The following is a 26889-nucleotide window of genomic DNA, read 5'->3' on the forward strand; positions in this document are numbered from 1 at the left end:
ATGGTCGGAATATCCACCTGCAAAAATAGTGCATTCAGAATATCAGCTGCCACCATGTGGTGACGGTAGGTAGATGTGGAGTTTAGAGCAGCACATCTACATTTAACCTATAAATACGTACTTTATAGATATAGTTGTAGTCAGCATTGGGGATGCAATATTTCTGCAGGTCATAGTTCGACCACGATATACTGATATACAACCCTCTAACTCCACTGTACTCTTATAAAACAATAGACAAGCAACAACTGACACCAGCCGCAATCAAATGCTCAAAGACCAACCTTTAAAAAGACAGCACATATCTCACACACTATTAGGACTCGGAGGCCGCCATAGGGGCCTCACCCCAACACCGGTCATACACCAACCGACAAGACAGTTTTGTTTGTTGGAAGAAGTATTTATTTTCAAATATACTTTCATAAACATTCATAACACAATTTATGCAAGTCATCATATGCACATTACTCAACTAAAACATTTCACTGCAAACTTTAATATATATAAACTGTTATAGACGCTACTTTGTAACCATAGATTTCGACAGGATCCCTTCCTGTCCTGAACCTCCGTTGGACCACACAGGGACTGATCGTCACCTGTATCCTTAGGGGGGCGGTATCCCTGCTTCCTCTGTTCCTTGCCCCCTTGTTCAGGGTTCCGCCCCCTCTCCAAACACCACTCAACCAAGGGGTGTACCAGGGCGGCCCAGGGCATGAGCCCTGTGACCACCCCAGTGATCTGGGCTCCCTACCCCCAAACAGGTGTGTCCATCCGCAGGTTGGTCCAGGACTTCAGGATCCTATCTCTGTTGTTATACCGGGGCCCCACCCTTGGGGTCCCCTCTGTTGCGTCCGGTTACTTTATTCTCTCTTTCTGCGCCCTTCCTCCAAGCCTAATAATAAGGAGAGGGTGGGTGGGAATCGCCGATGGGTCTGCCTGTCCCAGGGCCGCCGCGCACGAAGTAAGAAGGCCGAGCCTTCTGGGGGGGGGGGGCGCTTTTATGCCCCCCCACCAGTACGTGGCGGCCCAAACCGGTCCAGCACTGCCCCGACCACCGACGCTCTCCCAGCGTCGAACTTCCGCTCGCGCGTCTCGCGAGACGCGCGAGCGGAAGCCCATGGCCAGCCTGCGCACAACTAGTGCGAGGCTCGGCCCCAGCGTCCCGGATCCCTAAGGGGCCGCGCTCCCCCCATGTTGGGGGGGCGCTCTTCCAGAGACACCAAAAAGACAAAAGAAGCGCCAAAAAGACAAAAGAAGCTACCAGTCAAACAAATGTAAAACCACCTTAAAAGATATCCCCAGGACATTAGATTAGCCCACTCAAAGATAATCATAAATATTAGACAATCATCTACAACACACTACCGTAGACTCAAAAACCAACACATGCTTTTAGACAATGAAATACCAACCTGCTATGCGACCATTCACTCAAAGGCCAGCAGATGCTATAACACAATCAAATAACAGACAAAATCACAAACTGAAAGATCACAGATAGTTGTACACAATGGCATTCAAACACTATCAGGCAGTGAAATACTTAAACACTATCGAACACTCAGGGACCAACACAATCCAGAACCCATGTATCTGGAGAGCATATACTATTACTACACACTCACATATAAGCTACTACATAAACCAGAAACTAGCTAGATGTACCAACGAGCCAAACACACATTTGGGCAGTCAAACAGCAACATACGTGTTCATATTATAAGCAATCAGAAAACTAAGAACACAAGAATGCAAATCAGAAATCAAGAGCACAACTAAACATCTTAAAACCACCTAGCACTTCCACAAATATGATAAAAACTGCAAAATAACCAGAGAGTAAAGGACTCTATAAAACATCAACAAAATAAATTACACTGTATTCTCAGGTGCTCAAAGACCAATGAACAATAACAGACAATCATAAACTTGTGGAAATTAGCAACCTTCCAAAGACCAACAGACACCGGTTGTGTGTCGGAACAACGAAGGTCTTTAGCACGCCTGCCTTAAGAACGCGGCCGAAACCACGAATGCGTCTCTGCAACGCATTCTTTTACCACGCAAGTCATTACAACGACTAGCCTTGGGGAAAGCGCTGGACTTTGGAATAGTATAGTTTACTATTCCAACTCCAGTCAGCGCCACAGTAGGGAAAGTGTTGGACTTAAAGTCCAACATCAGTCCAACAACACTTTCCCTAAGGCAAGTCGTTGGAATGACTTGAGTGGTAAAGGAATGCGTTGTGAAGATGCTTTCGTGGTTCAGGCCGCGTTGTAAAGGCACAACGTGACTCGAGCCACGTTGTTAAGGCTGTTTCCCACAGACACCAACAGATACGAGGCAATAAACATCTTATGACAACCAGGGATCGACAACACACTATAACTTGAGACAATGATACTACCAGTGTAATACAGAAAAGCAGACACTCTAAATCTACTAGACATCCAGGCCGTGGCTGGGCACTTCTGGGCAAATAGGGGGCAATGAACACTACCAGATATTCAGAAACTAAAGATGAGATAAGTTCGATTGGGTTTTAGGGTACGACCAGACTACCAGAGATTAATGAACAATACTAGACAATTAGAGATTGAAACCCCACTAGGTAAATGGAAACTAAATAACACTAGTTTATAATCAGAGGCAATTAGATAATGCAAGAACAAGACCAGCAGACATTATAAGACAACCAAAGGCCAATTGACACAGACATTCGAAATGAGACCACTGTACACTTTCACTTACCCTAAGAGAACAATGGGCTATCAGTCACTGCAAAGGTAAATAACAGACACGCATTGGCAAACTTTAACCCACATTCAGACAATTATGGACAGTTCTAGATAATCATGCTCCTCTAGATGGCATAAGAAACCCTCAGACCTATGTTTACGGACAAGGAGAGACGATTAGACAATACCAGACAACCAGAAATGAACACACGCAGGTTAGAATTTGAACATATGGACAATAGCAGAGAACCAGGTACAGCCAGATACTACCAGACAAGCAGAGACAATTGACTCTGTCATTAAACCAAAGCACAGTGGAAACCACGTAGTAATGCACAGTAACAGAGAACTAGCACCAATGGACAATCTTAAATCAACTGACACTGATATTACCAGTGATAGAGACACTACTAAACAATCATAGATAGATGAGCAATACCAGAAAGAGACCGATGGAGAATAACAATCAAATAGGGGGCAATTCACAATACCAAATAACCAGAGAATAAATGACGCTGCCATAAAACCAGATACTAATGAACTCAACAAGACAAATGGCCAATAGACTATGTCAGACAACTGGAGAACAATAATTGTAGATACTTTGACACAACTGACACTACCAGACACCAGAGCCTAATATTCAGTAACAGACGATCAGAGACAAATGCTTTAATCAACCATAGACGAAAGAATAATACTAAAGACCATATATACTGCTAAAAAACAAGGGACCACTCGACTTTATAAGACATCCATAGACCAAAAGAAAACACTAGACAGCTAGCGAATAAGTAGTTACACCAATTTACTAGAGATTAATGACACTACCATAAAAACATAGAGTGAGACATTGGGCCCAATTGACTTTCTAAAACAAACACATGCAAGAGACATTGCCAAACAAAGATCAACATACTTTACAATACAAACAGATTAGCTCAGGCCAATGGGTAATTCATGAAAAGAACTGCAGTGACCAATTGGTACGACACTAAAATCAAATACCAATGGACACAATCAGATGCCCAAAGACTAATGGACAATACCAGACACTAAAACAGACCTAGAGCGCTGCGGTATACAGGAAGATAAACTAAAAGACATCTAAATACCAAATAATGTTTTTGGACATTGTAAGACTAATGAGTAATAGAGACAAACCGATCCAAATGAGCAAACCAGTCATACACAGACCAACAACACATTAGGTCAAAGTGAACACAAGGAGGCAAATGGACATTGCCAGGAGAACAGAGAAAACAAAAAACAACCCAGCACTACCAGAGAGGAATGCACTTTACGAGACAGCCAGATATCAAATGGGAAAATCATACAACTACTAACAATGAACAATACAGGGCAACCTGAGACAAAGACAACAGTAGACAAGAATCAACCAATGCACAACACCATGGTTCTCGCTCTGGGTTGTACGATACTGGGAGCAAGGTAAAGGCACATGTGATTTTACTGTTACCAGTTGGTAAATGCCCCACATTGCCATTCGATTGCAGGTAACTCTACGAAATGGGGAATTACCCTGTGTGGACTGATTTGTCTGGTCATAAATCCACACTGTGAGGTTTAACACATATATACCCCTTACTCTGAGCTGGTGGTAATTCACAGGGGGGTATCTTGGTGAGGTGACGAGGAGGGAAGGGGTGAAATTGAGGAAGGGAAAGGAAAATGTTTGCTGGTGGACAGCACTGTATGCCACCACCAGTCAGTAATAATATGGGGAAGGATACTTGACTTGGTCTTATTCTCGAACATCTGGAAAAAAAACAGTGTTGAAAAACCGACCCACTTGGAGTCAGACGTAGAATTCCAGGAGGTATTTTCTACTCTACCTGACTCATAATGAGGGCCCTACTATACTACTAAACAGCCAGACCCAAACCACCACACAGTCTCAAACATACAATCAGGCACCAGCCACATTGCTGGCGAAAAAGAGACCCATATACACAACCAGGTAATCAATAACCGTATGACACCCAGGAATAGCGTAGCAGGGGTGCAAGGGGCCCTGGATCACGCACGGAAAATGGCCCCTTTGACTACTGCCGTGGTAGTGAGCTACAGCACATTTCGTGGTTCAATAGGCCTCGGTGCACATGCACTTGCTGCACCAATGGTAACTAAGCCCCATCCAGCAAGAACAGACACCCACCACGCTTAGGGCAGTTTACGAGTCTGTATAGTGTTTGAGTCGGGCCTGAATTCACCCCGTACAAATGCATATTACGTTGCATCATTTCATTGCCAGCAAGGCAATACTGAGATGAGATTAAATGTCTTCACTTGGGAATGGAAAGCCGGGACGCAGGGAAGTCAGAGGCAGTTATATAGCTCAGGTTTGATGCAGGCAGGACAGTGTGGCGGGACTCTTCCCCGGGCCCCAGAGCCAGGTCGCTCTGACCCAGAGCAAGTTCTAGGTCTGAGAAAAGAACCTCTTCTGGAAATAAAGTGGTGCGGTTGTGTCTGCGGCGCACAACTCAACGAAACAGTCCCTTGTGGGGCGACCGGCTCTTCACGGGCTTTAATGTGACTTGCGTCCTGTAATTAGCGTTCTCCAATTAAAGGGCGCAGCCAGGGACCCGCCCCTTCGGGGTTCGCAGAGAGGCTGGCAACCCGTTATAGTGTCAATAGTGTCATGGGGGATAATCGGGGCGGGGAAGGATTCTTTAAACAGAATTGGGGGCGTTGGGGGGAGGCAGGGGGTGCTCTGAGATGTTACTGCCTTGCTCTCCTACGTTGATGGGGCTCGGGCAGTTCCGCACAAGGAATTCCAGTAACACAGCCGTGTAAAGCGCTAGCCCTGTAAGCAAGCGCTTCGACGCCACCCATAGAGGTAGTAAGAGATACATAAATGTTGCAACACTATACAGACTCGTTTTGACACTAAATTAGAAATAGGTAGTAAAGCTGAGCGAGACGGGGAAGGGCTTGGGGGATGCGAGAGGAAAGGGAGAAAAATAGGGGAGTATGAGACACGCACGTCAGAAGCTAGTATGTGGGAGAAGGAGCGTATGGGTCTGGGGGAGGGAGAAACCGGTAAAGATGTGAGTCGGAGTGAACAGAGAAAGCGAAAATGAAAGATCGGTTAGGGAAAAGTGAAATTGTGCAAGACCGGGGAGAGAAGAAACGCCGGTGGCAGAAAGGACACAGAGATAAAGCCAAGAAATAAAAAAAAAACACACTAGAATAACTTGGTTTCATACGGAACTCAGTACCGCAGGATTTGTCGTTTCTATATGCTACAAAACAAGCAGCGACGACTACTACCATATTTAATGGTCATCAAAGTGTTGGCATGGGAAGCATAAAAGACAGAGGTGGCCCTACTGAGTCCTGACTGCTTAAATGACTGAGCCACCTTGCTGAAAATATGATATCTGGCCCTTAGGATAGCGCAGTGTACACAGGGCAGTGGGGAGAAAGAAACTTAAGGGAGGAATGTGAATACAGACATGTATTATTTTTTGCAGTTTTACATAGCGCAATGGAGGACTTTACATGTGCACAGTTACATTACACACGGGCATATTAAGTGATGTGCACAGAATCACATGGTTCTGAGCCGACGCCGGGAGTCGAAGTTAATTTCCTACTTCCAAGGTGGTCAGCTCGGGCTGTACCACTCTTCCTCTGCACGATAACAAATGAGACAAGAGAGAAGGTTAAAATGATGCAAAGAGAGAAGGTTAAAATGATGCTTAGAAAGAGAATGGCGTAAGGAGCTACGGTAATGAGAGAGAAAATACGGACAGGAAGGAGATCCAGAGGGGGTAAAACTAGGCCGAGAAAAGTGTTGCTATGGGTAACTGATAGACACGAGGTGAGGCATGGGGGAGAAGGGAGGTTTTAAAAGAATGCAGAGATGGAGGAGAAGAAGGGGGAGGAATAGAAACATCAGGAGATTAGTAAAGGTTACAGAGAAGAGGGAATAGTAGACCTGAGACGGATGGAAGGAAATGACAGGCGGCTATTATGGACATTGATGCGGTTTAGAGATGGTGGGCAGGGAGAGAACAGAGGAGCAAGGGACTAGAGGACGTGGAGATAAAGAGAGGAGAAATGTGTAGGAGAGGCACGATGGAGTGAAACGAGGAAAGGGGATGACGGAAACAGAAGAGAAAGTTTAATTAAGCTGAAGACTGCGGAGCTGGGAGAAGCCTCCAAGGGCGTCCCGCATCACCTCGCTGTGCAAATCGAGGTGACAGAGCCGCTTATGCCGAGGACCCCTCACCTGAGTCCGCCTTCCTGCCTCCGGTGAGGCGCTATCTTTCCAGGGGTGCGTTGGTCTCCTCAGCACCCCTCTTCCACCCCCGGCTCAGCCACACGTCCGCTCTCTCCGCTCAGATGCCTTCTTCCCCGGGCAGGTGATGGGCGCTTGGTCACCTGTTGCGTCCGCGCCCTCGGGAGCCGGGGAGGCGCTGCGTGCCCTGCGGGGGGCGCTGCACCTGTCCCGCACCCCGCGATCCCCTTCCAGGGCACAACAATGGGATGGTACTAAATAAGAAAAGTACAGTCGAGATCAAATCAAAGCCACGCACCGGCGTCCAGAGAAATCCCGAACAATCAAGTGAATCCTTTTAGTTTCAGGGTCGAGGCTTTCCAGAAGTTGGGGCGCGACGTCGGAGCGTGGCACCCCGAAAGGAGTTTACTCTCTGCGCCGCTCGGCCACCACCACCACCCTAGCACTTCGGAGGCCACAGCCCGGGCACAGCGAGCCGCAGCGATGGCAAGTGAAAGCCCAGGGGAGGGCGGCGCACGGGGACGGCCCCGCCGTGGTAGGGGCGGGTGAAGGGCGGGGAGGACAAACCTCCCGCCCCCGCACACGAAAAGCGACAGCAGCAGCAGAAAGTGAATGAAAAAATAAAAATAAAGGCAGCGTGCAAGGTGAGCGGCGGGCAGCGTCCACCGAGGCTGGGTCTGAGCGCTGCCCGGGAGGGGGAGGAGATATACTTCATCCAGAGAGGAGGAGAGGGAGCAGAGACGTGCCCTTCCTTCTCCGAGAGCTGAATAGCTTCCCTGCCAGGAGATTTAATCTTTCTTTCAATCAGACTGCTTTCCCTCCCGGACACTCACTCCTTCCTCTACCCGCTCCCAGTAGGCATCCTCCACCTCACTGACCTTCTCCCTCTCCACCGTTCCTCCCCGACTCACCTTCTATCACTTGCTCCACCTTTCACCATGTTTTACTCTTTACTCTCATTCGCCCTTCGCTCCTGAACTCACTCCTACAACCACTTCCGCCACTTCTCTTTTTCTGCTTTCTTTCATTTCTCCCCCCCCCCCCCCTTTCCTGGCGTCTTTCCTCTCCCACCCTTCACCGGCACCCCCTTTCCAGCCGACCACTTGTTAAGCTGCTGTCCTCTCTTCACGCCCCCTCTATAATCCTGCGTCACCCCTTCTACAGTCCACTTCTCTACTTCTACCCCCTTCTGGTGACCTCTCCCGCACTCGCTGGGCGCTGCCCCCCTTTGTAACCTCCCCCCTCCTCGTTTCACAATGTGTCCCCAACAAGTGCCGGTGAAAAGAGAGTCCCAGCGACAGATTCCAGCTGTTGTGTACATTTCACATGGCAATTACAAAGTGTGCCCCCTCCTGCGGGCACATTCTATCCCCGCTGCCCCCATCTCGGCCCTGGCTTCCACCTGCATCTCCAGGGAGTGATGCGCCCCCCTGTCCCCTCCACGAGTCACAGGTGCATTATTCATTCTCTGTCAGGACTGCCAAACTTTACGCGAGCTTCCTCGCTCTCTTCTTAAGATTCCCTCGTTATTACATTTCAGGACAGCCTCGAAGACCCGACTTTATAGGGCCCAAGCCTCCTTTTCTAGCTGTCCTGTACTCCCGAGCCCTGCTTAGCAGCCAGACACCTCTCGAGGTATTTGCTACGCTTTAGAAACTGTATGACATAGCATACCTCACCCACAGTATAAGAGGGAAGCTTTTCTATTGGCTCAGAAATCCATGTCTCCCTCGAGGTAAAGATTCGGGTTTTTTGTCCCCACTTGCATGATTCATGTGCTGGTCCCCCATGTCGCTCCATGTGTTATATCGGTTAAGTCTTCTTTCACCACTACTTGGTTACTCTCGTTTACTGTTTTTTTGTAGCTTATTTCTACATTTATGCATCAACATTTCTGGTCATATGGACAGTGCTGACTGACCACAGAGGAGCCAGTAAACACCTGTTTCAAGTGCATGTCAATACATATGATTTGTAAAGGCTGCAATCACTCTTACATGTGCCAAATCACTTTCGTTGTACACAGCGCAAAACAGCAGCATGATTATCCCATTCAGTGGTATCCATAGAAGTGAATTCAACAGCGGCCCGTCCATAGGGCCGAGGGGCCACGCCTCCCTACCTTTTTCCTAATGTGAAGAGTATCTGTCAGGCTGAACAAAAGTCGGCTTGTCAGACAATCTTCTGCATCAGGTCAGGCAGTCAGGAGCTGACATGCACACGATAAATGCGCAGACTCCTGGCCTCAAGGCTTTCCCCCTCAAGGTGAGGGGGAGTGTCACTGATTGCTTTGGACCTGGGCGCTTCAGTCTTAAGCCCTGAACTGCCCAGGGCTGAGTATCAACCAGTCTCACTGACCCCATCTCACTCTGTGACGAGTTGGGACTGCTACCTTCCCTCATTGGCTGACCTTAGGCCAGCCAGTGAGGGAAGGCAACTGTCCCAACCCTTCTGGGACCTCTGAGGCTTCCCTGTCGGACCTGCTGAGGTAAGTTGTATTTTTTTTAAAACATTTTTTTTAATGTTTGGTGCGTGCATGCGTGTATCAATGTATGTGTATTTGTTAGTGAATGTTGTGAATGGGTGTGTGAGTGCATGTGTGAATGAATAAAGTGAGTGAGGTGTGTGTGCGTGTGTAACATTAATGAAAAAACACCGACATTCACCCGTTACAGTTAGCAAACCTAACTATAACACGCTCCACCACTGCTTATGACCTCACATATTATAACACTCATGACATGTTCTATGACATCATTTATGACCACTGATGACATCTTCAATGACATTGTTGATATTATCAATGACATCACTGATGACATCATCCAATGAGTGTGTTAGTTTGCTTTATAGTTTACATAGTGGCAGGTAACTATCATATTACTTTTCTACCTAACTTTTTTTAACTTGTGTCTAGCTAATGGGTGTAAGTGTTTACACAAGTGTTTACAAAACTCATGAACTCACAATGCATCATAAATGAGTAGAGATATTGAACATGTAATGATATTGATATTGATATTGCAATGAAGAATAACTCCTGTGCAAGTGAAAGATGACAACTTGTACTCAGCATGTTCCACACAAGATTTATGGCTCTGCAGAATTTTTTTTGAACAAGGCAAATATTCTACATAGTACATACTAAGTATTGTAACCAGCATTGAGTTACTAGAATTGTCTCAGCATGACAACTTCTACATAACATAGAAGACTGTGCACCAAGTACTAACCTATGTTTGTGTCCTTCCTTTGCTTCAGAAGATGGGCAATCTGTAAAGTTTTCACCACAGAATGAAGGCAGCAGGAAGAATACTCATTAGCACCTTCAGAGCTTGGTTATTTTAAGTAAATAGTCGCCCTTTGGTAAATTTTGGAATAAAAGTGTACACTGTTTATAGTAGATACTTTTTAATACTCTGTGGTGTATTTCTCTTGAGATTTGGGTTGGCTTTCGGACCTAGGGAACACCACACCCTGGGAAAAAAAATGCATATAGTAAGGAGGGCATGCACCTCCCTCCCCGACCCTTTATTGGCAACAGGGAACCCATCTCCTGGGCTAAGTCCAATAAAAAAGGGGAGGGGAGGTCACATGTGGTCCCCCTCCCCAAGTCTTAAAAGGCTCCGTGGACTCTATCGTCCCAGGACCAAATACAGTCAAACTGGGGAGTAAGGCAAGCAGCCCCACTCCCTGAGCCTTAATAGGCCACAGGAACACATCTCCTGGGGCCAAATGCACCAAAAAATGGGTGAGGGGCCATGCCACTACCCTCCCCAAGCCTTCTTGGGCTCCGGGGACCCAATTTCCCCGGAGCCAAAAGCTAATGGGAGGGGGGGGGGGGGGTGCATCCTCTCTCCCTGAACCTTATTCGGTCCTGGGACCCTTCCCCCAAGGCCAAATATATTTAAAAAAGGGAGGGGGCCTGTGTGGCCCCCTGCACTGAGGCTTCATAGGCTGAGTAAGAAATGAAAGGAGGCAGGCATGCAGCTCCCTCCCTCGGCCTTGATCAGCTCTGGAGAGCACATTCCCTGGGGGACAAAATGTAAAAAAAATAGCAGAATCAAGCCTTTACAGGCCCCAGGAACTCCATCCCCCAGGGCTGTGCCTTATTAAATAGGTAGGTGGCTGCGCTTCCATCCTCCCCTTTAAAAACACACACAGCCCAGGAGATGGGCTCCCCGGGGACTAATAGGCTCAGGGAGGCCATACCTCGGAGGGGGCTCAGCAAGTGAGCAAGCCCTGTAGGATTGTGTACCCAGGTCCATTAGATGCTCATGGAGTGGGCTGTGCGGCCCTGCTCCCTTTCAATTGAAGTTGCAGCCCTGGGAGATGGGGTCCCACTGACTTTTTAAGGCTCAAGGAGTGGGCTGCATGGCCCTTCCCCTTCAGTGTACATTTCAGTCCCAAAAGATGGTTGGCCCATAAAAGGGGGCCATGCGTGCCCTCCCTTTTTTAAGAAAATCAGCCCCAGGGGATGAGGTTCCCAAGGCTGAGATGGCTGTAGGAGGGGCACCCCCTCCACTTCACAAATGCATAGAGCCCTGGGGATGGCGTCCCTGTAGTCAAAAACTGCTTTGGGAGAGAGGCTGCTAGCCCACTTTCCTCTTTTTAACTGTATTGGACCCTGGGGCATCAGGTCTAGAGACCAAAAACGGTTCAGGGAGGGGGGAAGCGCAATCCACTCCCCTTAATAAAAGCACTGGGCCCTGGGGGATGCGGTCCTTGGGGCTTAGAACGGCTCAGGGAGGGGGGCCTTATGCCACCTTCTCCTTAAATAATAATATACATTGTCCCGGGGCCCAAAATGGGCTGGGGGGGACCTACTAAGCCCCCTCCCCATATATTTAAAAAAAGGGGTGCCCTCTGGGACCCCCCATGGAACCTAGCATGGGCAGGGTATCCCTATCCTGCCCCCTTATATAATTTCTTTAAAAAAAAAGTTCAGGACAGGGGACTGTTGCCTGCAACATTTTTCTCATGTTGCTGGCAGCCAATCAGAGCGCTCGCGGTGAGCGAGATGGCCCATGGGAAAAAAGCTCCCTGGGTCCATCAGAACGCTCTATTTTTAAATTGGTGCTCCCATGAGACTCTTGTAGACCCAACCGTCCAGACATACAAGTATTTTTGAATCCTAATTTCTCAAAACTGCAAAACAGATGTACACCAAATCACAAAAAGCACAATCTGTGGCCCTAGATCTAATTTCCTGCCAAATGTGGTGTAATTCCACTCAGCAGTTTTTGCTGTCGCCCTGCCTAAAGAAGTCTATTGAAACCCCTTTATTCCTTGTCTCTGCTGGACAGATCACCTTGAAACTTTGCAGGAAGGAGCTAAGGTGAGTTCTCTTTTTTTTGGAAAGTTTTGTTAAGAGTTGTTGAATGGCACCAAAGTCATTAGCACACCAAGAAAACCTTGTTCATGGAAAAGCAATCCTAACTACAACTGCGTTGTGGAGAGCGCCACTGGGTAATACATATATTTTCATTGAAACAATCAAAGATTAAAGTAACGTTATAGTTAGGTGTAAATTTCAGTGACAACGTTACATTTAACTCAAAACCCCCCCAAAATTCACCAGTTATAGTATTCTATTAACTATGGGCCAGATGTAGGAAGGTATTAGCGCCTCGCAAACAGCGAAAAACGCTGTTTGCGAGGCGCTAATGCCCTCACGCGATGCTGAAACACATATTGCGAGTCGGTACCGACTCGCAAAATGTGTTTCAGACTCGCAAATAGGAAGGGGCGTTCCCTACCTATTTGCGAGTCGCACCGCGATGTAGGGTTGATTTGTGATCGTGAAAACGGTCGCAAATCAACCGGCAGTTACCATCCACTTGAAGTGGATGGTAACTCATTCGCAAACGGGAAGGGGTCCCCATGGGAATGCTCACAATAATGTTTTTTCAGAGCAGGCAGTGGTTCTATGGACCACTGCCTACTCTGAAAAAACACCGAAACAAAAAGGTTTCGGTATTTTTTTCTATTTGCAGCTCGTTTTCCTTTAAGGAAAACGGGCTGCAAAGAGAAAAAAAAACTGCTTTATTTAAAAGCAGTCACGGACATGGTGGTCTGCTGTCTCCAGCAGGCCACCATCCCCGTGAGTGCCTAGACTCGCTATGGGGTCGCAGAAGGTGTCTGAGACACCTTTCTGCATACCAATTTGCGAGTTGCAAATTGCGAGTCGGAAGGACTCGCAATTTGCAACTCGAAAATTGGTTTCTACCTACATCTGGCCCTCAAACTCTTGCCCTAAGGTAACTATAACTCGCCTCCCTGTCATGAACAGTTTAGTCATCAATCAAGTTGTTTGACATTTGCAGTGATGTTATCAGTGATGTTATAGAATACGCCATGAGTGATGTAAGAATGGGGGTAATTAGCAGTGCATGGCAAGGGTGTAAGTTACAGTTACCATAGGGCACAAATTATAATTACTATGGATAACTATGACTGGTGAATTTATGTGTTTTGTTTAGTTTAAAACATTACGTTGTCACTTAAATTTTCATCTATTATGTCACTTTACCAATTGTTTTTTTCAGTGAATTTCTATTTTTTTTAACGCAAAGTAATTTTTTTTAACCAAATGTAAAGCCAACCATTATGGGCCCCAGGGAGCCCACCCCCTGGGGCTTTTCTTTTCATAAGGGGATAGGGTGTGTGGCCCCTCCTCCCGAAGCCACCATGGTTACCATGGAACTAATTCCCCAGGCCTTCCTTTTTTTATTAAGGGGAAGGGGCCCAGAGCCCCCTCCCTGAATCAATGGTGGTCCCAGGGACGGCATCCCCTGGGTCCTAAGGTGTTCCTGGGTTGGTGCCCCAGGGCCTGGGACACCCACCAAACATGTGTTGCAGGGAGAGCCTCAAGGACCCCATGGCTCTGCAGGCTCTCCAGATGCACTCATGCTGGGTGCTGTGGGAGCTGAGCCGACATTGCTCCCATCCGGTGGAAGCCGCTGTTTGTTCTTGCTCCTGCCAGGCAGGTAGAAGCACACTTGCTTTCCTTGCCCATCCTCCTGCAGGCAGGGAAACTACTGTGTCCCGATGGTGGGCTCCCTGGCTAACAGTATATGAGTCGGCCTTGAGGATGAGGTCCTGGGACCTTTTAAGGCTTGGGAAGGGTGGCCGCAAGCCCCCACCACTTTCATCCAAATAGTGGCTATGGGGGATGAGGTCCCTGGGACACAGTATCTGGCTGAGGAGGGGGAGGACACATGTCTCCCTCTCTTATTTTTACATTTCAGCCCAGGGGAATGGGTCCCATGGGTTTTGATGAGGCTCTGGGAGGGGGTCGCTCACCCTCACCTTTTTGTTTTGTACGTAGGCCCCCAGCCACAACTTCAATTTTTAAAAATTCTGCATTCCTGGATTGCTGCTTTTTAAAATACTTTGGCCTGTGGGGTTGTTCCCTTTGGACCCCACCTCCCACAGGGCCTAGGTTACCTTGTCCCCTTATATTATTTAAAAAAATTAAACTCAGGACAGGGGTCACAGTCCCCGAGTCTTGTAATGGCTACCTGCAATGTTTTTTTCTCATGTTGCAGACAGACAGTCAGTGGTATGGAGGACAATGCTGGTGTTTTCAGCCAAAATTCGTTGGTTTCTCAGCTATTTATATAAAATAAAACATTTTGGAACCAGCTGTGGGAGCTACAGCTTTGTCCCTAATATATGGCGGAAAGTGAGTCATTTAAAAAACGTGTAGCTGGCTGCATTTCTAGCAAGTCACCACTGGCGTTCTGGAGCATGCCAGCAACTGCAGATTCACCAAGATGGTGTATGTATATATATATATATATATATGTATACACCTTCTTGGTGAAGAAAAAAAAAATATATATATATATATATATACATACATATATATATATATATATATATATATATTGCACTGAGAAAAAAAAAACAAAGGTTAAAGGGAAGTTATATTTAGGCTCTGAATTTAGTCATACAAAACCTAAGTAACTATAACTTGTACCCTTGCCATGCACAGTTTAATCACAAATGTTGCAGTGACAATATCAAAGATGCCATACAAGATCTCATCAATCATATAATATGTGGAGTAATTAGCTGTGCATGGCGAAGGCGTAAGTTATTGTTACTTTCACTTTCTTTTCATGTGGTTATGCCCTCTGGGGACTAACTTTATGGTAACATGACCATGTTTCTTACAAATGCTATTTTCATTGTGGTGTTCTCTATGGGCTGTTCTGAGCATTACAGTCTAATGCCAAATGTTTATTTCTGATAAAGGTTTTTATTGGGTTTATATGATAATTGTATATGTTTTATTAATCACTCCTTATTGCAATTATGACTATGATTCAGGCCAACTTAATATCCTTATTACACAATGACTGTTTGAACACTCTTGATATGTTTGTGTGACCCTTTTAGTTAATTTCTCTTGTTATTGCTCCGTGGCTGTCTTGTTTTGGGAATTGTGTTAGCCCTCCAGAAACTCTGATGGTGGTGTGGTGAAAGTGGTATTCTATTGGAATTAGCATGGCAGATTTAAATTAGGATGCTAAAAGGCAAAAAATGTTATGTTTGGCTGCAGATAGAGGAAGAAGGTAAGTGGAAGTACTTTAGCTATATGCAGGGCCACTGGTGTTATGTGGCAGGAAAATGCCACATTATGAAGCAGGGTTGACCAATTTATGTGGCAAGAGAAGTCCAGTTATGAATTTACAACACCAATAGCTCCAACTCAAGCAAATGCAAGACCGATTGAATTGTAAATGCTTGTTAATTTATAAATTACTGGCAGCATGTGAAACTACTAAATTAAAGGTTAAATATAAGTAAAAAATATGCTTGCAAGTGCAAAAAAAGCAGGTGAGTGGCCCAGCGGCACTTTGTACTTTCCAGCCCTTGTAATATTAACACATTTATAGAAGTAACACTGAAAAGAACCGTGGAATGTGGTGCAAGGTGGAGAGCTCAGGGAGCATGCGGGGAAGCAAAAATAGAGCTCACTGGGGCAGGGGGCAGCTGCAACGCCCTCATAAATAAATAAAGGAACAAATAGCTAAATACTTTAAAAATGTAAAGCATGATGGGTGAGGCCAGAGGGAAGGAGAATAGCACATGACTTCTATACACATGACTGAGAGAACAAAAGGTCATTTCTGTTAGTAGTTGGAAGTATTAGTACATGCATGTATTGACTAAATTGGGATTGATGAACTTCACAAAAGTTTCTAAGCCTTGACTGATTTCATAAATTTAATGTTATGTGGTGGGTTTTATCTCTTATAAATTCTTTATAAAATAAAAAATAGATACATTTTTCGCCTGTAACCAAGTGAATAATCACAGACCATCTTGACTCATGTGAATGAGAGTCCGAGACCTGGTCATAGATCCCCAGCCGTGCTAGGGCCTACCGGCCCAATGCACCTCTCCACCCTTTGCCTGCCTCACAGCTGATCAGCATCCTTGGAAGCTCCTTTCCTGCCACACCCTCATGCCCTCCCGCCCACCTCCCGCCCCCTCCCAGTGTCCTCCCACCTCCCAGCATCTTACCTTGTCACAGCGCCCCATCCGCACTAGGGCCTGCCAGCCCGACCTATCTCTCCGCCTTCAGACCTGCCTCACAGCTGATCAGCATCCTCAGACGCTTCTTCCCTGCCACACCCGGACACCCTCCCGCCCCATCCTAGCATCTCCCACCCCCAGCATATATGAAGGGAGTCTCTGCGTGAGCAGTGATGGCCTGGTCACAGCTCCCCAGCCACACTAGGGCCTGCCGGCCCGATGCATCTCTCCACTCTCCTTCAGCCTCACATCTGATCAGCGTCCTCGGACGCTCCTTTCGAGCCACACCTAGACACCGTCCCGCCCCCCTTCCAGGCCGCTACCACTTCCCAGCATATATGAAGGGAGCCGATGTGCAAGCTCCCTGAGCAGTGACGACCTGGTCACAGCTCCCCAGCCGCACTAGGACCTGCCGGCCTGATGCATCGCTCCTCCCTCTGCCCACCACACAGCACCTCAGCATCCTCAGATGCTCCTTTCCCACCACACCCAGACGCCCACCTACCCCTCTCCCAGGCCCCTCCCACTTCCCAGCATATATGAAGGGAGCCACTGCGTGGACTCCCTGAGCAGTGACGACCTGGTAACAGCTCCCCGGCCGCACTAGGGCTTGCCGGACTGACACATCTCTCCAACCTCCGCCCGCCTCACAGCTGATCAGTGTTCTCGGACGCTCCTTTCCGGCCACACCTGGATGCCATCCCACCCCCCCAGGCCTCTTCCACCTCCCAGCATATATGAAGGCAGCCGCTGTGCAAATGCGCCGCTGACACACCAAAGGCAAGCCCACCTGCGCCTGTCTGCTCCCTGACCATGCCCAGCGCCTGGACCCCTCGCCCCCCACCACCATCGCTATGCCTTGAGAGTGCTCCGGGAACTAAACAGCAGACAGCCCATCCTCTGCTGTTTCACTGCCTCTCCTTGATCAACATCAGCACCTTTCACATGCCGAAACTGCCACTTCTCATGCAACAAAGACCCTCCCACCCACCACATCGCCCACACAGCAACCACACAGAAACTGGAGGATGTCCCTGCACCTCTACACTGCATCCTGATCAATACCTACTCCCTTTGCAAACACACCACGGAAACCTGTGACACCATCCCCACCCTTAACCAGGATATCGCCTTCATGACATGACTACAACCCTCCTCCAACCCAGACATTGCAATCGCCATCCCGGTCGGATACCAGATGATACAACATGAACGCAAAGACAAACACAGCAATAGCATTGCCATCATCTTCAAGGAATCCATCCAATGCACCATCTCCAACGATGACTCGTGCCTTTTATCGAACACCTCAACTTTCCACTCCAAACCAACGCCAACAACACTGTGAAAGGAACCTTCGTGTACAGACCCGCAGAGGTGCGCCCAGCTTTCTGCAATGCCATTGCCAACCTCATAGCCCCTCTTGCCATAAACTCCTTTCACTGCATCCTACTCGGCGATCTCAACTTCCACCTTTACGATCCTAACAACGAGAACTCCACCTCTCTCTTTTAAAACCTCAACAATATTGTCCTCACCCTCCTTGTCACCAAACCCACACAGAAATTCAGACACACTCTGGACGCCATCTTCACCTCCAGCGACAGAATCAGCTTCTCACACGTAACCAAACTCACCTGGACGGACCACAACACCATCCACTTCACCATCTTCAATGATAAGCACAACATCGCAAAGCCCCGCAGAGCCCCCCACCAAAGCTGGGGCTAGGTAGCCAAGAACTTACATCAGACTTCAACCAAGCTGTCCAAAACGTGACTTCCTAGATCACCAAATGTGCCGACAGAGTCACACTGCTGAAACCAGACAAATACACTAACACCTCCAAATCAGCCAACTGGTTCACAGCAGGACTCAGAAACTTCAAACACAACTGCAACGACTTGAGAAATAATGGTGCACCACCAAGGCCCACGTAGACAGAACAGCCTACAAGTCAGCCCTGAAGGACTACCACTGTCTCATAAAGACAACGTGAATGAAGCAGTCACTACCTGTATCAGCACCACAGCCAACCACATGAAAGAACTCTTTAGAATGTTCAAGGAATTCTCTAACCCACAGAAACCACCATCTACCCATTCACAGGAGCTCTGCGACTCCCTCTCCGACTACTTCCACAACAGGATCTCAACCATTTAAAAAGACTTCAAACCCCAAACACCCATGCCCACCCCTGACAATCACCCTCAATAAACGCACACCAACCACTTGATAACCACCAGGTCCCCCATCACTGAACAAACCACTGCAGCCATCTTGATGTCCATCCCTTCCGGGGCCCAAACTGATCGGTAACCCACCGGCTCTTCAACCTTGGATCCAACGCCATTAGCAAAGAACTAACCACCATCCTTAGCACCTCCATCACCATGGTACCTTTCCCACACAAATGGAAGCACGCAGAGGTAAGGCCCTTCCTCAAGAAACCTACAGCTGCCACAGTGATCCAAAAAGCTACAGACCTATTTTCCTACTCCTCTTCCCTGTGAAAGTTCTCAAGAAAGCCATCAATCAACAGCTAACCGACTACCTCGAACAGAACCAGCTCCTCTACTGTTAACAAACAGGCTTCCGAACCAATCACATCACAGAAACTGCGCTGATTGCAGCCACATATGACATCAGGGCACTCCTTGGTAAAGGGGAATCAGCAGCCTTTTTCCTCCTCATCCTCTCAGCAGGGTTCGACACAGTGTCCCTCCTCACTCTCCTCAAGAAACTTCGCGACATAGGCATCCAGCAAAATGCCCTCAAATGGATCGCCCCGTTCATTCCAGGCCGCACTCAGAGCATCCTCCCCCCTCCTACAGCTCTGCAGTCAAAGACAACTCCTGTGGTGTACCCCAGGGATCCTCCCTCAGCCCCCCTCTTTTCAACATCCTCATGACCCCCTCGCACACACCCTCAGATCCTATGGACTAAACACAGCATCCTACGCCGACAACACATAAGTGATCCTCTCACTCACCAAGGACCCACTCAACACCAAAGCCAACTTCCACAATGCCATGAACGAAGTAGCCTCATGGATGAGAGAGAGCTGCCTCAAACTAAGCACAGACAAGACAGAAGTCCTGATGTTTGGGAATAACACCTCCATATGGAACAAAAGTTGGTGGGCAGCGGAATTCTGACCCACACTAACTCCACCAAACCATGCACACAACCTCAATATTATCCTCGACAACCAACTATCCAGGGACCATCAAATAAACGCAGTCGCCTCCTCCTGTTTCTACATCCTCCACATGCTACGCCACATTTTCTCCTGGATCCCCACCAAAGCCAGAACAACCATTACACATGCACTGATCACCAGCTCTTCAGACTATGGCAATGTGCTCTATGCCGGAATGTCATCCCACTTACTCAAAAGGCCCCAGACCCTGCAGAATACTGCCACCAGACTCATCCTGAACCTCCCCAAGCTAGCATCACAACCCCCCTCAAAAACTTCCACTGGCTTCCCTTCCAGAAGAGATGATCCTCACACTCGTCTTTAAGGCTCTTCACAACATAGGCCCAGCCTACAACAACCACCATGCCTCCTAAAGTCACCTTTGCTTTGCCCGCTCAACCTTGCACACACACCCTGCATCCACCGCAGCAGACTCTATTTTTCCTGCATAGCAGCCAAATCCTAGATCAACCTTCCTCTCCACCTCAGAAAGGCCCCATTCCTGGCAGATTTCAGAAGGAAACTCAAGACGTGGCTATTTGATGGAGAATTGGCTCCCGCGGTGCTCAGATACCCTTAGGGGTGACAGTGCCGCGCTCTATAAATGCTTGAATGATTTAAATGCTTAATGAGTGCCCAGGTACTGAAAGTACCAAATGCAAATGGCAGAGGAGAGCTACACAAATGTTGGCAACATAAGTCAAATCATAACCCTTAATTTAGTGCAGATGACGAAACCGCATCCCGTGTGATGTTAAGAGGGCTAGTGCTTCACATTACTTAGCACCTCTTTAATTATGTGTTGCATTTTATTTGGTGCAGACATACCAGGGGGTCGGCCATATGCCCACACCAAAGTACAGGCATTACAAGTTATGGACCTGGGAATGGGGAATAACATATGGAAGTGGGTCAATTTTCGCTCATCAAACTGGACCTTGGAACCTGTAATGTGCCATTTTTTCGGTTCCTATTTACCACCTGCCAATGGCAGGTTGAAGGCTGGGAAAAGCATACAGGAGCCAGGCAATGCCTCTGTCCGAAGCCCCTGTACCTCTCCAGCTGTGGTTTCACTGGCAGCAGACCCTCTAGTGTTTCCAGACCCTGGAATTTCAGTCCTGAAACACTGGAGTGCATATAGCATGGGGTGGGTGGAATGCCCCAAGAATACCCCCCTGACAGGCTCATAATGAGGCTTTTAAAGAGATTTAGGGCTTTATGTTGAGTTTGTTGGATGGGGTTGTCCTTCTGCAATATTACAATCCCATTATATCCTACATGGATCGTAATATGGTGGACAGGATATCCGTCACATTTGCGAGGGACTAACCTGGCCGCCAAAGTCTAAATCAGGCCCTTAATGTGAATACGGGTACTGATGAAAGTACCGCACTTGTATAAAGTCAAATAGAACTTTTCTGTATCTTTTAAAGGATTATATTAGTTCTGCTCTCGATCTTCTTAGGACTGTTTACAAGTTTTCATCGATATGTTTAAAGTTTTAAGGTTTTCAATTGGAAGTCAAATGAAGCTTATCACGAGCTAAAAACTGAAAGTGACCCTCGGCTGGCAGGCGGAGGACATAAAAAGTCCCAGGCTTGAAGTTCTAATGTTCTGTCTTGCTTTTCTTTGATTTGCTTCCTTCCACCTTGTTGGCTCTGGATCCCTGAAAAAGGGTGATCTAAAAACCACTCAGTCGAGAAAAATTAAACCACTTTCATCGACAAACAAAATGTAACTCATTTCTTTTACTTTGATGGCTAGGCAACAATCAAAAATGGGCACATAAAGGTGTCACAATTTCACAACTGCAAATTCCTCCAAACGCTTCCAGCACAGAGGACAAACAGAGAGCTCAGATTGTAACAATGGATAAGATTAGCACACTGATTTACCACTGACTTCCAGAAAATAACATTGTGCGGTAGCCCCCGCTTTTGTTTTAAAGCTGTGTTTACCTGTAATGTGATTTTGAGTGTGTAACAAAGCGATACCGCTAAATGTCCAATGATTTATAATGGTCCTACTGACATTGCATTATAGTGTATTTAGTACCCACATTCGGACCACTTATCATTGGAGAGTTAAGGGGGCCAGGAGAGAAGGAAGCCAAGTTGTATGACCTTTCTGAAACAGCTACGTGTTCAAACAGCTAACAGGATCATGTATGAGGCCTGTCAGAGGGGCCTGGGATCCACCTAGTACCGTAAAATACATTCTCAGTTGAACCTTAGTACCACAGATTCGAACTCTGCTTGGTCTGGGTATGCCCCTCGTTCCAAAGCTGCCTTGGGACATTTGCATTTACCTATTTATTTATTTATATATTGCAATTTTCTGTAGCGTGAACTCAACCCGAAGGTATTGGAGCAGTTTACATGAACACCACTTACATTACACAAGGACACATTAATTTCCAAAATCGGCAGCTCTGGCCGGTTGCCACATCCTCTCCCACTTAGCGTTGAAAGGTATCCGTGCGCTTTGCACAAGGTTACAATGTGAAAGACTGCACAAATATAGAGAACTGCATAAGAAAACGTCAGAAAATGGATTTATGAATGCAAGTGGAACTACTATATAACAGGGATTCTCATCTGAATGGATGCATTGCACGAGGACACCCTGAAAATCTGGCATGGATTCCTCCTGGGCATACGTTGGACACCCTTGATCTAACAGATTATTTAAGATAGAGGCAGGAGAGATGCCTATGGACACCTATGTATATGGGCCTATATATAGTCATTATCAGCAATATACACATTTATATACACGGGTATCTACACACTATTAAACTACGGACGTCAATGCCATTGGGCTGAGCATCTGAGGCAGAAGCAGACACTGACCTGCCACTAGTCAGTACAAGAGGAGGATAAAAGCAGACAAGAAGGCGCCTGTAGTGACAACTGTGCTTACCTCAAGAACACCAGTCTTTGTTTTCAGAAAAAGACAACTACAGTGCTGTATTTCAGCAATAGTTCCCCAGTGGTCTAGTGCTTTGGATTACCAGCTTCTCTGGAAGATCACGGGGCTTTCTCATGGACTAATCAAGGAAGTTGGGTGAAGTGATGCATTACTATACAAGGTGAGAGTTACTCCCTAAATAACAAAGGAGAACTGGACTGTAAAAAGATTGGGGACAATTATTTCTCAATGGCCTGAGACTGTGCAGTAACACAGCGTTTTTAAAGATCGCAGTCAATAGGCAACAGTCTAATCAGTGATTATGCTATGTAGAGTAAAAACATGTAATCTTTCTTCTGTTTGAAATTTGTCATATATAATAGGTTAGGGTGAGCTCAGATGCTCGTTTGCGTTGTGAAAGAGGCAGGACCTTGAGGGGTGACGTGGCCGACGGGAGTGCACTGTGGACTCCCCTCAGTGCGCATGTATGTTTGGCCGGCTGTCTCGGGCCGGCCAAACACACATGCACAGTGTGCTTTCTCCAGCCCAGCACTGTGTTGCCGGGCTAGAGAGGGCAAGCACAGGCTCCCAGTCTGCCTGGGAGCGCCTTGGCTGGGAACCAATCCTAACGCTGGTCTGAGCAGCACCAGGACTGGCCGCAGGGCAGGCTGGGAGCCTGTGCCAGCCTGCAGCAACGGGAGAAAGAGGATCGGCACAGCAGCAGATCAGGTAAGTTGTTATTTTTTGTAAAATTTTTATTAAATGTTCTCGAACACCCCGCCACCCTCCTCGCGCCGCCCCCGCCCCTCCCCTTGTGAGCACAGCGAGCTGCGACTGGAGTTAAGGGCACCCCTGGCAATGGCTGCACACTGCCACCCAGGCTGAAGACCTCAGAAGACTCTGACTGTAGGTTATTCTCTCACTGGCAGGACACAGGTGGAAACTACCTGAAGGTCTCCTAGCCAACTTCCCATAACACCCACACGCAGCTATTTGAAAACAAGTTGGCACCATAGACAACTAAGATATTTATTAGCTCCACTTTGTGACAGTTTTGGTCCAGCTTAAGGTCCAGCGATTCACAGGGCGCTGGGCGGTATGCAAGAAGAAGCAAGCACAGAGAAAAACATATAAAATAACTTAAAGTCTAGCAAAGAAAATAGCAAACATGTACGAGCAAGATACCTAAATGATCAAGAATGAAGAGACAATTAAAATGATATGGAATCAGTATGGATTACATCTAGCTTGTAGTCAAACAACTGTTTTACAATAAAAGCAACAAAACAGTCAAATTCAGACAATATCCGTTTTCAATACACCATTTAATAAAATAAATGTTACAAAATATTACATTAAAATAGTCGCTCAAATATTAAAAAGTACTCCAAACAAAGGTATATCAGCCAGATAGCTTAAAAGCCTGAGCAGGATGTTAACAATGCTAGACAGCAGGTTATATTGGGACAATTTGGGAAAAATGCAAGGATGCCGGTGCACAACTGTGATCAGTTTTTGTTCAGTGAAAAGTCTACGTGTTCTACGTATACACTGGACTAACCCAAGATGGCCTCTATGCAGAATGAAGCTCACATACAGAGTCCATTTAAAGATGGTGGTAAAACCTTCTTCCCGTTCTCTGCTCAGTATAAAAAAAGCTGAAAGGAAAGGCCTCAGTTTCTATGTTATCAGTGATATTCAAGTGTGCTTTTCATAGATGTTTACCTTTGTCTGCCAAAAAGGTATACTTTTATCTATGTATAAAGTGTACATAGCTAATCCCATCTGTGAAATCTTAAATATAGGATGGTCCTTTTCTTAATGATGAGTAAATACTGTCTAGTTTAAATGGCAGATTTGTGTAAGTTAAGTTATAGTTAAGACCTAGTTACCATAAGAAGAGTGTTTTTGGTTTGCTAATGACATTGACATTGTTTGAAGAATCTTCACAAAACTTTCCAAAAAAGTTCATTTCCCTTAGCTCTTTCCTGGAAAGTTTCAGAGTAATCCTTTAAGTGCTGGCTGAGAAAAAAGGGGGTCCCAAAAAATAATTTCCCAATGAAATTTCACAATTCACTACCTGGGGGCTATAGGAAGATCTTTAGGGCCTCTGTGGCCACAGCCATCTCTCCTCATCCTGTGGGAACCACCATTGCTTCTGCTCGAAGGGAGCAGATGCTTGTGCATGTGTGTTTTCTTGCCTGCACCCAGTGGGAGCATTTTTAAAGCTCCTGCCAGATGGAAACAGACTTCTGTTTCCTTGCCCACACTCTTACCGGTGAGGAAACTACTGTGTCTGGGGAGCCTAAGGGATGTGGTCCCCGGGGCCCTAACAGACTCTGGCAGGAGGGGGCCATGTGGCACCCCTTCACTAATAATTCATGTTTGGCCCCAGGGGGTGGGGTCCCAGGGGCCTCATTGAGCCTCAAGGAGGGGTGGCCAGGCACTTCCTTTCCCAAAAAAGGACTTTGTGTTGCCCTGGGCTCTGGTCCACCTATTGTTTTTTTCAAAACAGTGAGGGAGGCCACACTTTTTTTAAAAAGCTTGCTGTGGATTTGTGGCTCCTCTGTGAATTTGAAGCAAAATTAAAAAAAAATATTTTTGGCCCCTGGTAGTGTCCCTCTCGGACCTCACCACCAAGCCTATGGGACAGGGTCTCCCTGCCCTCTTACATCTTTTTGTTCCCTTTTTTTTAGATCTCAGGACTGAGTCCCAAGTTGTTAGATGGCTGCTGCCACATCCTTCTTGATGTGGTGGCAGTCACTCGGATCTACTCTAGAGATCTGCCGGCCTGCAGATCCTCTGTGGTGTGAAAAATACAATGTTTTTGAGCATGAATTGTTCAAAAACTGCTGAACGGATTTATACCAAATCACAAAAAACACTCTGGAGAAAGTTCTAGCTTTCCTCGATATTTGGTGTAAATTAGTTCAGTAGTTTGGGCTGAAGTTATGTCTAAAGTTCCTTTAGAAAAATGAATGGGATCATCCCAAAACTTTCGAGGAAGGATCTGAGGTGGACGAATGTTTTTTGGAACGTTTCTTGAAGATTTGTTAAACCAGCGCCAAAGTTATTAGGAAAAAAAAGATCCTTTCCCCATGGAAAAATAGAGAATACTTTTGCACTATGGACTCATACACTGTTCTTTGATACTGTTCAAGATTAGGCCTACGATATGAGGCAAAGACCTGTTGAGTATCTTATTCATACAATGTGGAATCCTGCATCATGCTGAGTTGGTCCTTACTGTCCCCGCCAGCTGTGTGCTTGATACTACATGACCATTTACTGTGCCAGAATTCTATTGGAAGGATGCTCCAATGGAAGGTAACTTTCCTTACTCATGGTCAAGTCAGCAGCTATACTTGAACAGTCTGTGACATATATCAGGTCTTTAGGTTCAAAGTTATTTCCTATTAGCAAAGCATCTGCTCTCTTGGGATGGATGTTGCAGAGTTTTTAAGTCCTTGCTTCCATGTTCAGGTCAAGCTACAAATACTGTGCACTTGGTTTGAAGTGAGATCTTTGTAAGGATGTGGGCTCCTACATGCTAGGGCACTACTTCTCCAGTTAAAATCAACTAACCGGTGAAGGCATTCCCGAGCTTGAAGGATGGCTAAAGCGCTTCCATGTGTTTTTCACCTTGATATGGGGAGTTTTAAAAGTCATAATACACTCAGGAGAATCCATTGACAAGGACAAAGGACGATCCATGTGTGGATTATCTTATGGTAATAAAAAGTAGAGGACAGAGACTCCAACCCTTATTGTTTCATATTATGATGAAAAGAAATACTTGAAACTTGAAAGACGTTCAAATATCCGAAGTGTTTATTCTTCAAGAAGAACAGCCGACTGCCCCTAAGCACTGCAGCATATTAAATGTCCCCATCTACATTTTACATTCTAGAACAACAATAACTGTTGGAACTGGGGTCTCTAGTTGGCAGTGGCTTGCATACTGTCCAAGTAGGGACCCTTTAGTCAGGTGCCACACAGCTAAGATTACCACTGCTCATTCCCTTGGTAGCTTCATACAAGCAGTCAGGCTTATCTCAGACGCAATGTTGTAAGTATTTGTACACATGCACACACACACACACACACACACACAGTAACACAGTGAAAACACAGCAAAAGTACTTCACACCAGTTTAGAAAAATAGCCAATATTTATATGAATAAAACAAGACGAAAACGACAACAATCCAACATAC

General features: G+C 46.6%; 1 protein-coding gene across 4 annotated transcripts in view; it reads right to left on the reverse strand.

The window, feature by feature from the left end:
- The window catches only part of SEMA3B (semaphorin 3B), a 268305-nt gene that overhangs the window by 158179 nt on the left and 83237 nt on the right, over window positions 1-26889 (reverse strand). Inside the window, exon 1 of one of the 4 annotated variants that reach the window (XM_069206819.1) lies at window positions 7003-7920. The exons of 1 other annotated variant lie outside the window; for it this stretch is intronic. The gene's annotated coding sequence lies outside the window, so the exon portion shown is untranslated. Of the gene's footprint in view, window positions 1-7002; window positions 7921-26889 lie in introns of those variants that run through there. 2 more of the 4 variants (XM_069206816.1, XM_069206820.1) reach the window with 2 other exon arrangements.

Source organism: Pleurodeles waltl, chromosome 9 (genome assembly GCF_031143425.1).
Source record: "Pleurodeles waltl isolate 20211129_DDA chromosome 9, aPleWal1.hap1.20221129, whole genome shotgun sequence".
NCBI classification, from domain to species: Eukaryota; Metazoa; Chordata; class Amphibia; order Caudata; family Salamandridae; genus Pleurodeles; species Pleurodeles waltl.